Source organism: Monodon monoceros, unplaced genomic scaffold, assembly GCF_005190385.1.
Source record: "Monodon monoceros isolate NGI ecotype Baffin Bay Population unplaced genomic scaffold, NGI_Narwhal_1 Super_Scaffold_17, whole genome shotgun sequence".
In the NCBI taxonomy this organism is placed as follows: Eukaryota; Metazoa; Chordata; class Mammalia; order Artiodactyla; family Monodontidae; genus Monodon; species Monodon monoceros.
In genome coordinates, this window is record NW_021703773.1 from 9,609,416 (window position 1) to 9,624,982 (window position 15,567).

Below are 15,567 nucleotides of genomic sequence, written 5' to 3' on the forward strand. Positions count from 1 at the left end.
ACTTAGACTGCCCAGACTTTGAAAAACATATGATTTTCTGATTTCCAATATAGGCAAACTATCCATTCTCTGTTTCCATATCAACAACTTCTTTCTCATAATTATCGCCCCTTCTTTTGCTCTGCATCCAGGAAAGCATCTCCTTACTTATGCTTTTGTTTGTTTTTTATCGCTCCCAATATTTTTATTGATGATTTTATTGCTGGACAAATATCTTAAAAAATAATTTCCAATAATCAGAATGGTATGTGAGACATATTTCCAGACATTGATGCTCCTTTATTACAGAATTAGAATGATCAGAGAAGATGAACCAAAATATTTTCCTATCATCTTCTGGTCCATCTGCATTTGTTCTGTGCATAAGTAAAGAAAACTCTAGGATTTTTCTCTGTCCAATTCGATGGGGCTACAATTATTGAAGTTTCTATTAGTATTCTTTCTTCTCTTATTATTACTTTCCAGCAGAGTTGCAATTTCTTGCCTTTTCATGTATCTTTATGAACGTTCAAAAGAAATGTAAAGATAGTGTATCAAGCATCAATTTTAACACATACATCTTTGTACCAAATACTAACTTATAACTGTTTCTTATCTTTGTGAACTTGAGTATGCATCTCTCCAGACTCAGTTTTATATCTCAGTCAAATTGGGGGGGGATGAGTGAACTAAAATTATTTATGATGTTTTCCATTGCTAATATCATCTTTGATCATAGGCTTATGCTAATAGGGACATTTAAGTTATGAGGTAAATATAATGAAATTTAAGTAATGAAGATTATTTAAAAAAATATTCAGCTCAAATTCATGCAACCCCGAAAACTCCACTTAAAAATAAGTGCCTGGGTATGGTGTAACAATTCTGACACCACTGTGCATGTATGCTGAAATTGAACAATTAAGTAAACAGATGGTGATGGGAAGATCCAGGTTTCTTACTATTGGGGTGGGAGTTTGAGCTAATCAAGGAGAGGAGGCTAGAATGATTCATATGGTAATGGATTAGAATTGAAATCACAGGTATAAACTCGTGTTTAGCTTAATATAGATGAAGATGGTTGCAAATAGAAATACATAGAGGTGTGATACACACACACACACCGGTTAGTATAACACACATATTTCCTTGCTCTGTCAGCTGGGAGGGTCTGGGGGCAACAACACCCTAGGAGCAATGAGCACACCTAGCACCCAGATTTGGTTTTTAGTACCACTCTACAATAGACAGAAACAGGGCTCCTTAGAGAAATGGCTAATTCTAAGACTGGGGCAGAAAATATCTATGATGAAGAACCTGGGCATCTTTTAGTATCAAAAAGTAAGGAAGTGCAAAAAACAAACAAAGAAAACCCCAATCCCCCAAAAAACCAAAACTCTACAAGGATGAGGGTATATCAAAGGGACACCAGAGCCAATGGAAAGATCTCCCAATGGCCCAAACTGAAACAATTTCAGCAACAAAATTAAGTAGTAGTAGATTGTAACTCAAAGTATAAAATAAATATCCAAGAGTCCATATGATATAACTAAAGTATTGAATCAATTAATAGGGAGACTCAACAAATCTCCCATGCCGAAGCATTCATAATAATTTATGTAGATGCTCTGCCCTCTACTAAGTGGGGCATAACTCTCCATTCCTTAAGGATGGTCTGTGGATAGCGGTTTCTTTCCAAAGAGGACAGTATGGAATGGGAGGGGGGTAAAGTAACTTTACAGGGGAGAGCCCCTACAAGGCTACCTTAGTGATCAACAGTGATCAAAATCAACAGTGATGAAAATCAACGGTGATAAGTCATGGGGTTAATATGTGCCCGTGATATGATGTGATGAGAATAGCCCTTCACCTCCGTGATCTTCCTCCTAAAACACATAACTCCAGTCTGATTGTAAGAAAAACAACAGACAAATCTCAATTGAGGAAAATTCTACAAAATACGTGATTAGTAAGTACTCCTCAAAACTCTCAAGGTCATCAAAACCAAGAAAAGTCTGAGAAACTGTCATAGCTGAGAGGGATCTAAGGAGACATTACAATTAAATGTAATGTAGTATCTTGGATGAGATCCTGGAGCAGGAAAGGGCATTAGGTGAAAACTGAGGAAATGCGAATGAAGTATGGACTCTAGTTAATAATAATGTATCTGTATTAGTTCATTAATTGTAACTAATGCACCATACTAAAGAATAGAGAAATAATATTAAATAATAAAGAAAACAGGCTGTGATGTATGTGGGAACTTTGCATTATCTTCCCAGGTTTGTTTTTTTTTTCTGTAAATCTAAATCTATTCTAAAACAAAAAAATTTACTTTAAAAAAATGCCTGCAGGGTAAATGAGTGAATGGAAGGAACAATAAAGAACAGGAAACAAGGATAGAGGTTTTTAAAATATTGTGTAATGAAGGAAACTTTGTGGAAAATAATACATTTGGTTAGTTTAAAAATATAGACTAGGATCATTTATTCTTTTCTTTTCCCTTGCAAAAATAGATGCAAATAGAAGGCAAAAAATTTGGACACTGCGTAACTAAGCCAGCATGTGGCCAATAGCATTGATTTCAGTTAATAGCTTATAATCACAATAATCAGGCCAGGGCCAGTGAGCTAAGCTATTGGAACTATTTTTCCAATAGAATAATTACTTTAATTCAGACCAGGGAACTATTGGGGGTGGGGGAGGTGTGTGGTTAGGGTAGTACATAGACCCACTGAAATATTAATTAGTTTATGCAGCTATGGCCAAAAAGCACAGGAATACAGGCTTATATGAGGGAAACAAACCAAAAAAGGACATGAACAATTTTTCATAATTGTGCTGATTTGATTACTGAAAAGTATATTTTGAATTCGTTTTGCTGTTGAATCATTACAAAGCAATGCATTTGTCATCTAATTGTTAATTGCTTTTCATGATGTAGATAAATTATAATCAACTTTTTACATTTGCAAATATTTCCCAGCAATCTGATGATGAGGTGCTATTTTGCATTGTTTCTTTTTTTTAATTTTCAAAGTATTTTTACACACTTGATGATTTATTTTTTTGTCAATTGAAATAAAAGGTTTTCTCCTTCATTATAATTACATATATTAATTATCAAAATTTAAAAATATATTGAAAAAGAAAAAGAAAAAAAGCTAACCATAATCTCATCATGTTAACTTTTAAAATGTATTTCCCATTAGGCTTATTTATTTTTGAACTACAGTTGTGACTATATGTATATTCAATTTGTGTCTGACTTAACAACTTAGCATAAGCATTTTTTCATGCTATTTAAAATTTTTAATAATCACTATTTTGAGTACTGTGAAATATTAAATCAGTTGTTACATGGTTTACTAATTTATTAACCTATTGGACATTTAGGGGTTTTCCGCGGTGATATTTTATTTACCTATATATGGTCCAATTCCAGAAGAAAAGTCCAAACCCACTGATTTTTTTGTGTGCTTCTGTGTGTGCTGTGACCACAGCAGTCTTATATTTGAAACTCAGGAAAGAAACAACTGGAGTCCAAACAGCCAAATATGGAAGTAAAATATAAAGGTATTTTTTTAAACTGCCACATTCATTTCAAATCCCATTCATTTAGCATCATAAGGATGAAGGATATATCTGGTTAGCTGTGTAATAAAGTCACAAACACACTGCTTACTGGACATCACAAGACAGTTGCCTATAAAACTAGACCTCGGACTTCAGCTTCCTTTTCTCCCAGGGTATCATTCTCTCTGGGAGAATAGTAGTCTGAGCAGCCTCTAAGCCGTGCTCATACTGAACTTCCAAAACTGAGTCCATGACTGTGATTGGTGGGGTGAGAGCACCCGTGCCAACAGACTCCAAGTCAGGATCGCCAGTTAGTTTCCTAGCAAGCCAATGGACAGGCTTCTCAAAGTTGTAGTTACTTCTGGCAGAAATCTCATATTACTGGAGATTCTTCTTTCATTAGAAGACAATGGATTTTTCCTTAATTTCTCAGTCCTTAATACGCACTATGTTGCCATGCAATAAGGTGAGGATGTTTTCATATATTCCTACCAGATCTCTGTGCCACTTAGGTGCACACTTGTAACTCTCGATGTCACATCAAACATTACAATGGCTTGCTGGGCTTGGATCAAATAGCCATTTCTCAGGCTACCAAATGTATGTCTAATTCATTGACTTTAAAAAGTCTATTGTTGGTATGAAACATGGGGCGATAGACTTCAACAATCAAAGTGACTACATCTCAAACTCATGAGTCAAATGACACTTTGAAAATATAGTTTACCAGTATTGTCATCACCAACCGATTCATATTTAAATAGAACTTGGGATTCTTTTGGGGCAGCCATCATGATGGTTCTTCCAGAAGTGTCTCTCTCTCTTCCTCAGCTGGCTAAGCCCAATCAATTTTTTATTTGATTGTTGGTTGGTTCTTATGTAATCTCTGTTAGTGATGAAAATGAGAACACTTAAAATGTTAAATATTGCAGCATGAAAATGCCTTTTGACCTAAAATTGCTGAACTTTCTTTTGAATTAAAAACAAAATTCAATTCATAAATGGATGCCTCATTCATGGATATCTAATTCATTCATTCACAGAATACTTACTGAAAACCTAGTGTGCCAGGTGCTGTTCCAAGTGCTATGAACAAAGCAGGTAGGAATTCCTGCATTCATGGAGTGTATCTTTTTCACCAGCCAGAATCGATGAACCACTGCCTTCTGAGATGAAGTTGGTAATACCTAGAAGGTCACTATTTCTGGAGAAGGAACCTTGACTAGACACTGGATATTCCTTACATTCCCACTCTGGGTTCCCCTCCACTTACCTAGAGTGAGCAGTCACAAGACAACAGAGGAGGCATCAAGAGCTACTAAAATGAGACAGGGAACCCAGAGGACAGATTCTGCTGAGACAGGGTCCAGTGAACAAATTCTACATTTTGTGTGTGTTGGGAGCAGGGGAGCTTGTGGGCCAGAGGAGCAGGGAAATTATTTTTCAAAAACAAAACAAAACAAAAAAACCTGCCAGACTGAATAAGATATACTCTGCAAAAAAACCTAATATGGAAGAAAGAAAAAAACAAGCCTTAATTTTCACTAAGATTTGGGTGCAAACCAGAGTTTTAAATTAGAACAAGAGCCAAATAATGCCTGAAAAGAAACAGAAGAGTCAGAATGATGGGTTTTATGGCTGGTTTAGAACCATGAAGTTGCTCAGGATTTTTGAATTTTGCTTTTATTTTGGGGGTGGATGAGTATAAATAGTAATCAATATTTCAGAAATTTAAAAAGGGTCAGGAAGTGAGGAAGATTTATGGAAAACTACGGACCCAATACTGTCAGGTTGGATCTTTTAATCCAACAAGAGCAGTTATTAAATTTACCAGGTCCATCCTATGCTTCATACTGCACTTCAAGGAGGAGGAAGAGACTAGAGCCACAGCTTTGGAATTATTCTGTACCTTGTCTACGCGGGACTAGGAAAGCCATTAGGGAGCTGCCAACATTGTATGAGAATTCAAAGGAGAGCCTAGAAGAAAAGAAAATAGATTGAATGTGTCCAAGGAAGACAGACAAATAAGAGGAAGAGAAAAAGAGCTAGGGTAGAGGTTAGAGGTAGAATGTATTAACTTGTACTCCTTGAGAAATTAGTTTCTCATCACATCCTTGAAGATATTACTTGCACAATTTACCACGGTTGTGTTGAAAGAAGACAAAAGGACAGGTTATAAAATGGGCTTGGGAGAAGTTAGGAAAATATGGAGCTTCATCTATTCTCCCGTCATTAAATACTGGAGTTTAGTTGGAATGAAGCAAGATAAATTGTGAATTTGGTTAAATGAAAGGAAATGGATCAAAGTGTGGTTTTTGTTGTATACTAAGAGTTTTTTGCCCTTTTAGATGAGGGTAACTCCAATCATTTTCCCTTAAAATTTGAAGTAAAAAAATTTTAAAGCGTGAATAAATAATTTCTTCTGAGTTATATCAGCTGATTATCTAAATATGCATCCTGAATGTGTGAAAGAGTATTTTGGAAAGGTCTATGCCTGTAAAACATTGATGTGTGAACAAAAATCTCTCTGATTTCCCCCATAAGGGGAACAGCTTTGTGATCTCAAGCTGAGAAAGATAGGAATGGTTTCCTGGTTCATCAGCATCACATGGATCCAAATATTAGCTGGGCATGAAGAGTGAGGTAGTCGCTAGAAAAAACAAGAGTTTTTTCTGGATCCTTGAGGCCCCACTGTGACCTAAATTACACACAGACGTACACACATACAATTTCCAATGACATCCGTTGAAACTTCCTCTGAGCAACTGGGAAAGGGACTTGGCCCAGAATTCCAAGAAACCCAACCTGAGGTTAAAACCATAGTCATTCCCAGTGCTTCTCAATTGATTCAATTTCCAACGAAATTATTGTTGTCTCTGGTTCCAATAGCAAACTAAAGAGAGAACTGAATTAGAAAGGAGAAACATTTTGTTGAAAAAAAAAAAAAAAAAAAAAAGCAACCACATTACTCTGTGAGAACATTTCAGAAGGACCCAAAAGAGACAGAATTCCAAGGTGCTATTCTCAGGATCTGTCGGGTTACCTGGAAACAGATGTTTCATGTAACTAAGGTAGTGACCACAAGTGAGCAGGCGTGGGGAAACGGGGTGAAGAAACTAACACCTTCTCTTTCCTTCAGTCTCATATTTTTCCCCCTTGAAACCAAAGCTTGATTTGCTATTTGGCTCAAGGAGCAGAAGAGGACAGAGGAAGTCACAGTGCATTTCCATTTCTTGTCCAGTTTCCAGTCCCATGTCAGTAGAGCTAAACCTTGGATGGCCTAGCAGCGTCCCTACGGAGGTCTGCTTGGCAGAGAGAGGGAAGGAGTTTGCGTTGGAGGACAGCCATCTGCAGTGCTCAGCCCACAAGCTGTCTGTCTGTCCCCTCTAACCCCTGTCAGTACTACAGTGGAGAGAACAAGATAAAGAATACTCCCTTTCTCATCAAAAAATCAAGAATTTGGTGTGTGCGGCAGGCAGCACTGTGCCTCCTTGGCCAATGTCAAAGCTGGCTGTAGGAGCTCGTCTGCAGCGAAACAAATCAAAGCTGCCCTGTGGCTCGAACTGTAGGTGGCCTAAACCCACCTACACAGCAGCTTCTCCATGACTCACAAGTGTCACGATTAGCAGATTATTGGGCCAATTATATGGAAACGTTTTTAAAAAGATAACAGGTTTAGAGTCACCATCACAGACACACCAGAATACTTGTCTCTACTAGACTTTGGATTGCATTATAATGTGAAATCATTTAATTGCTAGCATTTATCTACTTTTGGAAAATAGGGTTCTGAATCCCAGGCTGCTGAAGGGAATTGCCTGTGGTATAGTCAGCTATTTTTAACAGTAGCCAAGACAAGAATTCAGATCTCCTGCTGGCCATCCCAGGCTTAATGATTCACCTTTGGTAGACATGGCTCTTGCCCTGGATTGCACACAAGTTGACAAGCAGTCCAGAAAAGTTTTGAACAGATTGTCCTCAGGCCATTTATGTCCTCAAGTACGAATTCACTGAGTATCTTTTGCTAACAAGAGATGAATTTGAGGGGAGTAAGGTTCCTCAAGATTCTAGAGAAATCTGTGGATATACCAAGGCCTGCTACCACATTCCAAACAGCTTTGTCTGAAGGCTTCATTTCTTACTGAGGTAACCTGGACATCTTTTCTGGAGGAACACCTAAGAAAGGCTACCATTCTGGAGAATTCTGGGGTTTGCAAAGAATATCTGCAGTGTTGTGGAAACTCTGATTTCCAGCTGAACTCCCACAGAACTTCCTGGAGTTCTGAGCCTTATTTTAAAATAGCACATGGCAAAGAGAAAAGTGTAGGCACAGTCTCTTTTTTTAAAAAAGAGCTAAGCAATATAAGAAACAAAAAAGGGAGGAGAATCTATAAAGAATTTTGAAAACGAAATATGAAATCTCCGTGCAATGGAAATATTTAGAGTAAAAGACACAGAGAATGTAGTTCAAATGGGACTTGGGGTGGGAAATGAGTAAGGCTAAATAAAAAATAAATTAAGTACAGATGAATGAGATAGCATCACTCAGTGATTACAATCGCAAATTCTAAAGACAGACTGACCTGACTTTGGGTCCCAGCTTGGTCGTTCATTAGATATGTAGCCTTAGGAATATTACTTAAGACCCTTTCACCCAAGTTTTTCATTCGTTAAAGTAAGAGAGGAACAAACCGATCTCATAGTTGTTCATGAAACTTTTCAATGACCTGAAGTGTGTACAAGCTAAATATGAAGCCTGGTACAGATTAAGTGCGCAATAAATCTCAGTTAAAGTTATCTAGAAATACAGTAATCAGAGTCTGAAAGAAAGTGAAAAGAAGGGGCAATTTATTTGGTGGACAGTAGCAGGAAGCAATTTAGATATAAGAAATATTATGGAAAAATGCCAAAAGGTATGGTGGCCATATTATCTGAAAAAATAAATTAGCACACATAGCTTGAGAGTGGGGGAGATGACCGCTGTTGGGATTGCCGTAGGAAGTCCAGGAAAGGCCATCTCTACACGAAAAGTGTGAATTAAATTTACAAAAGAGAAAATTCTTCTGCTAAAAAGCTATGAGAAATTAACATCTTTCCTTAGGCTATAATTTTGAGCTAGAGCCAACTGTAAATTACTTAAAGTTTCATAAATTAATGTGGTTCTTTCTTCTTCTCTTTGCATTTGTAGATGCACAGAGTTTGATCATTTGACTACTTGTTAATTTTCACCAAAAGTACTTAATGGAGAAGAGATGAAAAGTCAACTAGTCTTGATTTGCCAGGTGAGTGTAATGGCTGCCAAGGAGAAAACAGTCACTGCGGCTTCCCCATCAGTTTGAACCTAGATTCCAGTGATGTCCTTAGAGACTATGCCTGTAACTTGGTTCTGCCCCAGGTGCATATGCCCAACTTCATGAAATGAAGACTTTTGGGGCTTTTAAAGAACGGTTGTCTCCCCTTATCCATGGTTTCCCTTTCCTCAGTTTCATTTACCTGTGGTCAACCATGGTCAACAATGTTAAATGAAAAATTCCAGAAATAAACAATTCATAACTTTTAAATCAGATGCCATTCTGAGCAGTGTGATGAAGTCTCCTGACGTCCAGATCCATTCCCCCAGGATGTGAATCATCCCTTTGTCCAGCGTACCGCATTCATCTCTTTAGCCTTCTCAGTTATCAGATTGACTGTGGACTGTCGCTATCACAGTGCTTGTGTTCAGGTAACCCCTGTTTTACTCAACAGCCCTGAAGCACAAGAGTAGTGAGGCTGGCAATTCAGATATGCCAAAGAGAAGCTGAAAAGTGCTCCTTTTAAGTGAAAAGGTGAAAGTTCTTGGTTTAATAAGGACAGAAAAAAGTTGTATGCTGAGGTTGCCAAGATCTACATTGAGAACAATTCTTTTATCCATGAGATTGTGAAGAAGGAAAAAGAAATTTGTGCTAGTTTTGTTTCCCCTCAAACTACACAAGTTATGGTTACAATGCGTGGTAAGTGCATAGTTAAGATGTAAAAGGCATCAAGTTTGTACAATCAGATATTTTGAGAGAGAGAGATCACATTCACATAACTTTTATTACAGTATATTGTTATAATTGTTCTATTTTGTTATCAGTTTTAATCTCTTACTGTGCTTAATTTATAACAAACTTGATCATAGGTATGTATGTACAGGAAAAAAACATAGTATATATAGGGTTTGATACTATCAGTGGTTTCAGGCATCCACAGGGGGTCTTGGAACATATGCCCCATAAGGGGAGACAACTGTATAAGCATTGTGCCAGGAGCCAGAAGTGCAAAGAGCAATGAATAGTAGTGAGGAGGTATTAAACAAATGTGGCGCCAGGGAGAAAATAAACATTAAAAAAATAATCTTACATATAAAATATACATAAGGAGAGCTTTGTAGCTTAATTGTGAAAAAAGTCATCACTGAGGAGTAACTTATTGCTGAGACCTAAATGACAAGAAGGAGCCTGATGCTCCAAGATTGAAAGGAATGATGTTCTAGGCAGAAAGTACTAAGGCTGTTTGTGTGTTTGAAAGACAAAAAGTTGAGCCTACGGAAATGAATTAGTTAAAGGAAAAAAATTATTTATTAGTTAAGGCCGTGTATGAATTAATATTAAGCAGAGTGTATTAATTTATTATTATTAGTTTATTACAGCTTGCCATATGTTGATGTTATATAGATTGATACTGTATCAGCTCATTTTAATGTAGGAAATGTATGATAGCATTCTTCCTATTTCGTCCCTCCAATCCTTTGTGCTATTGTTGTCATATACTTTCCTACTACATATTTATACATGCCACAATATTATTTTTCTTTAAAAATCAATTTTTGTTTCAAATAATTTAGAAAGAGGAAAAAAAACCCCAATGTATTATATAGTTACCTAAATATATACCATTTCCTAAACCCATTGATTCTTTTTATGGATCCAAATTTCTAACTAATATAATTCTTCATAAGCCTGAAGAATTTCATTTAGCATCTATTGTAGTGTAACGTGTTGATAAAAATCCTCAACAAGGGGAGAATAGAAGAGAGTATCCTCAAACAGATAAGCACATACAAAAAATCTTACATAACATACATAAAGGTAAAAAACTGAATGCCTGATCTATACTGTTGGGTGCAAGGCATAGATATTCACTCTTACATCTTCTACTCAACATTGTACTGCAGGTTTTAAACAGTGCAGTTAGGCAAGAAAAAAGTAAAGACATCCTGATTGGAAAAGAAAAAATAAAACTGTTTTGATTCACAGACAACAGGATCATCTATGTAGAACACCTAAGGAATCAACATAAAAGATGTGAAAACTAATAAATGAACTTAGCAACTTGAAAGATACAATGGACATATACAAAGTCAAAAATTGGAATTAAAAAAAACTGCACTATTTACAATATCAATAAAACAGGGAATACTTAGGTATAAATCTAACAAAATATTGTAAGATTTGTATGCTGAAAGCTGCAAAACATTGGTGAGAAAAACTAATGACACAAATATGAAGAGAGCTCTATTGGTGATCATGGGTAACAAATCTTAATATTGTTAAGAGGGCAGTTGTCCCCAAATTCATCTATAGATTCAGAGTAAAGCCAATCAAAGCCCAGAATTTTTTTTTCCTAGAAGTTGACAAGGTGATTCTATAGTTTTCATGAAAATTCAAAGGATCAAGAATAACTAAAAAATTTTGTAAGACCAAAACATAAGTATTTCCACTTCTGTGAAGATGGAGTAGACATACTTTTTCCTATTCCTCTAAGTACAGCTTAAAATTGCACATTATATATGAAACAAACATATAATGACTCAAAGGTGGAGAGAAGACACTGGCTAAGGATTTTGGAACATGAGGAATTAATGGTAGTGAGTTTTATTGCTTTTCTTTTTGCCTCATATACTCCATACTTGAAGATGAAGAAACTGGCAACCAATAAATGCCACAGTCACGGGGGAAGTGGGAAGCACAGAAACCAATGACAGTAAAAGCCAAAGGACCAGAAAAGGGGCAGCCTAACAAGAGAGAAAACTTTTGGGAAAAAACCACTCTACTATAGTCAAACACTACACACAAAACAACAACAACAAAAAACTCTGACCTTTTCATAAAAGTTTTAAAGTTTGACGTAGTCTCATTTGTCTATTTTTGATTGTCTTACCTGTGCTTTTGGTGTCATATCTAAGAAATCATTGCCAAGTCCAATGTCATGCTTTTCCCTTATGTTTTATTTGATGGGTTTTATAGTTTTACATCTTATGTTCAGTTCTTTAATGTATTTGAGTTAATTTTTCTATGTGGTATAATGTAAGAGTCCATCTTCATACTTCTGCATGTGGATACCTAGTTTTTCCAGCACCATTTGTTGAAGAGACGGTCTTTTCCCCACTGAGTGGTCTTGGCACCCTTATTAAAGATCATTTGTCCGTATACATGAGGGTATATTTCTGAACTCTTTATTCTATTTCACAGGTCTATTTGTCTATCTTTATGCCAGTATCAGACTGTTTTGATTACTGTAGCTTTGTCATATGTTTTGAAATCAGCAAGTGTGAGTCCTCCAACATTGTTCTTCTTTTTCAAAATTGTTTTGGCTATTTGGAGTCCTTTGAGATTTAAAATTAGTTTTTGCATAAATTTATTTCTGTAAAAAATGCCATTGGCATTTTGATAGGAATTGAATTGACTCTATAGATTGCTTTGGGTAGTAGGGACATTTTTAACAATATTAAGTCTTCCAGTCCATAAACATGGAATGTCTTTCCATTTATTTGTCTTTTTAAATTTCTTTCAGGAATGTTTTATAGTTTTCATTGAGCAACTTTATGTTCTTTACAGTTATTTCTTTTTTTAATAAATTTATTTATTTATTTATTTTTGGCTGCATTGGGTCTTTGTTGCTGTGCACAGGCTTTCTCTAGTTGCTGTGAGTGGGGGCTACTCTTCCTTGCAGTGCATGGGCTTCTCATTGCAGTGGCTTCTCTTGTTGTGGAGCACGGGCTCAAGGTGTGCAGGCTTCAGTAGTTGTGGCACGCGGGCTCAGTAGTTGTGGCTCATGGCCTCTAGAGCGCAGGCCCAGTAGTTGTGGCACATGGACTTAGTTGCTCTGTGGCATGTGACATCTTCCCTCTTTACAGTTATTTTAAACCTTTGTCAGGCAGCTCACAGATCTGTGTCTCTTCAGAGTCAGTTTTTGGAATTTTATTATGTTCCTTGACTGACCCAATGTTTCCCTATTTGTATGCCTCTTAAGTTTTTTCTGGGTTTGGGGCATTTGAGAAAACAATCACCTCTCCAAGTCTTTGCTCACTGGTTTCATACAGGGAAAGATCTTCACCATCACCCCAGTTGGAGGTTCTAGGACCTCTCAAACTTTATGTTACTCACCCTGGCATCTCCCTCAACTTCAGTGTCTTGCTCATATCTGTTTTCAGCAGCTCCCAAACTCTAGCAGTGGTCCCTTCAGCACTATGAGTCGGACAAGACAGAAACTAGTCACTTGGGAAGCCCCCAGAGAAGCCAGAATGTTAGACTGATGATCCACTCGTCTGTTCTCATCCTGAAGGAGGAACCCTGGTACAGAAGGTTTCCTCGCACTTGCTCGTGAAATTTTGCATAAGGGAGAGGGGAATGAATGACCATGCCAAGTGCCACAAGGTTTCCTACTCCTTGTGTTGGAATCCATTCTTGGTTTACAGTGTCCTGGATGCTGTAACTTCTCAACTGGTCTCTAGAGTTCTCAGAGAGGTATTGTGATTCATATATTGCTGTTAACTTTTTGTCTCTGTGGGGGAAGGAGGGCCTGTAGTTTACTAGTACATCACGTGGCTAATGTCACTTGATTAATTAATTTTTGACCAAGATGTGAAGGCAAATTAATGGAGAAAGCATAGTCTTTTCAACATAAGGTGCAGCAACGATTAATCACCCAAAAGGAAAAAAGAAAAAAGAAACTTTGATCCATACATAAAGTTAATTCAAAAGCAACCATAGACCTAAATGTGAAATTTAGAAACTATAAATGCAACTAACTGCAGTATATGACTTCTTGATAATACCATTTGTATGGAAATTTAAAGGTCCTAGAATAGTCAAAGCATCTTGAAGAACAGAAACAATGTTTGAATACTCACATTACCTTATTTTGTGATTTAATATAAAGGTACTATAATCAAGATAGTATGGTACTGGTTTAAGGATAGATAAGTAGACCAAAGGAACCTAATGGAAAGTCAAGTAATAGATCCACACATAGATTTTTTGACAAAGTTGCTATTGTTATCTAGTGTGGAAAGAAAAATCTTATTATCAATCTTATTGTTTAAGTGGATATCTTTATAGAAAAAAAGTGAACCTTGACCTGTATTTCACAGTATACAGAGATCTCAACTGGAGATGGATTATAGACCTAAATATAAAAGCTTAAAATATAAAGCTCTTTGCTACCTGGAGATTATCTTTGCTACATTGAAGTAGACAGATTGCTTAGAATATAGACATCACTAACAATAAATGAAACACTTGAGAGATCGGATTTCATCAAAATTAATAAACATTTGTTCATCAAAAGATATTGTTAAGAAAATGAGAAGGCAAGGCACAGATGGGGAGAAAATATTCAAAATAGACATATGACAGAAGGAACTCATATCGAGATTGTACAAATCAAAACTTTTACAAATAAATAACAAAAAGCAAGCAACTCATTAAAAGTAAGAAAAATATGCAAATAGATCCCTCAAAAAAAAAAAAAAGGACGTACAAATGGTCAGTGAACACGTGAAACATACTCAACATCTTTAGTCATTATGGAAATGCAAATGAAATCTACAGTGATTACCAGTACATACTGATTAGAATTTCTGAATTTAAATTGACTACAAATTTCAATTGTTGAAAAGAACGCAAAGCAACTGGTGCTCTCATACAGTATGGTGGGAATATAAAATAGTACAACTTGAGAAAGTTATTAGCATTTGCTTTTATAGAATTAAACATACATTTATCTTATGGCAGCAGTTTCACTTCTAGTGATTTACCCCAAAGCAATGAAAGCACGTGTCCATCCAAAGACTGGCGCAAAGATATGTATTGCATTTTTATTCATAATAGCAAAAATTGGGAGTAAGCCAAATGTCCATCAAGAGGAGAATGAATAAATACACTGTGGTATATTCACACAGTGGACTGGCATTCAGCGATAAAAAGGAACAGATTACGGATACATGTGACATTATAGACAAGTCTCAGAAATAGCATGCTGAGCGAGAGAAGCCAGACACAGAAGGGTGTGTACTGTTATTCCACTTTTTTCAGTGGTATCTGTGGTTATTGAAATCCAAATGGTAGTTCATTTGGGTCATGGAGGTGGGGAAGGTAGACTGGAAAGAGGCTTGAAGACACTTGTAGTGTGAGGTCAATGCTGTTGATCTTAATTGGGGTGTTGGTTACATGGGTGTACGTGCTTGTGAAAACTTCTCAAACTGTTCACTAAAGACTTATGTATTTTAAAATCTGTATGTAAGTTTACTTCATAAAAAATTTTTAAAGGAAAATAAGAATATTTTTTAGCAAACAAAAACAAGGTAATTCATGACGAGCAGATGAGCACTCGTGGAAATACCAAAGGTTATTTTTCAGGCAGGTATAACAGGTGTTGAAGATGTAGTTGAAACCCAGAAGCTGCAGGTAGCAATGTAAGTTGGTACAACTTTAAAAAAAACTGTTCAGACTTATCTATAAAACCAACGACCTGGCAATTCCACATCTCTTTACCTAGGACAGTACATCTGGGATTTTCCATGTGTATCTGCAATTTTCAGAGAAGGTGGGAAATTCAATAGCAAGGTCAGAATATAAGAGGCAGTCCAATCTCTGTTTAGATGGTGGGACTGATGGGCATTAACCTGTGATGGAACCTGGGATCCTGAACAGAGCTGGGAATCAAGGAGGGTGAACCAAGGGTAGTATGAAGGGAGAACTGCAGCCTCAC

General features: G+C 36.5%; 1 pseudogene; it reads right to left on the reverse strand.

The window, feature by feature from the left end:
* Positions 1-3,693: 3,693 nt before the first annotated feature.
* Positions 3,694-4,103, reverse strand: LOC114897677 (annotated as a pseudogene).
* Positions 4,104-15,567: the final 11,464 nt, after the last annotated feature.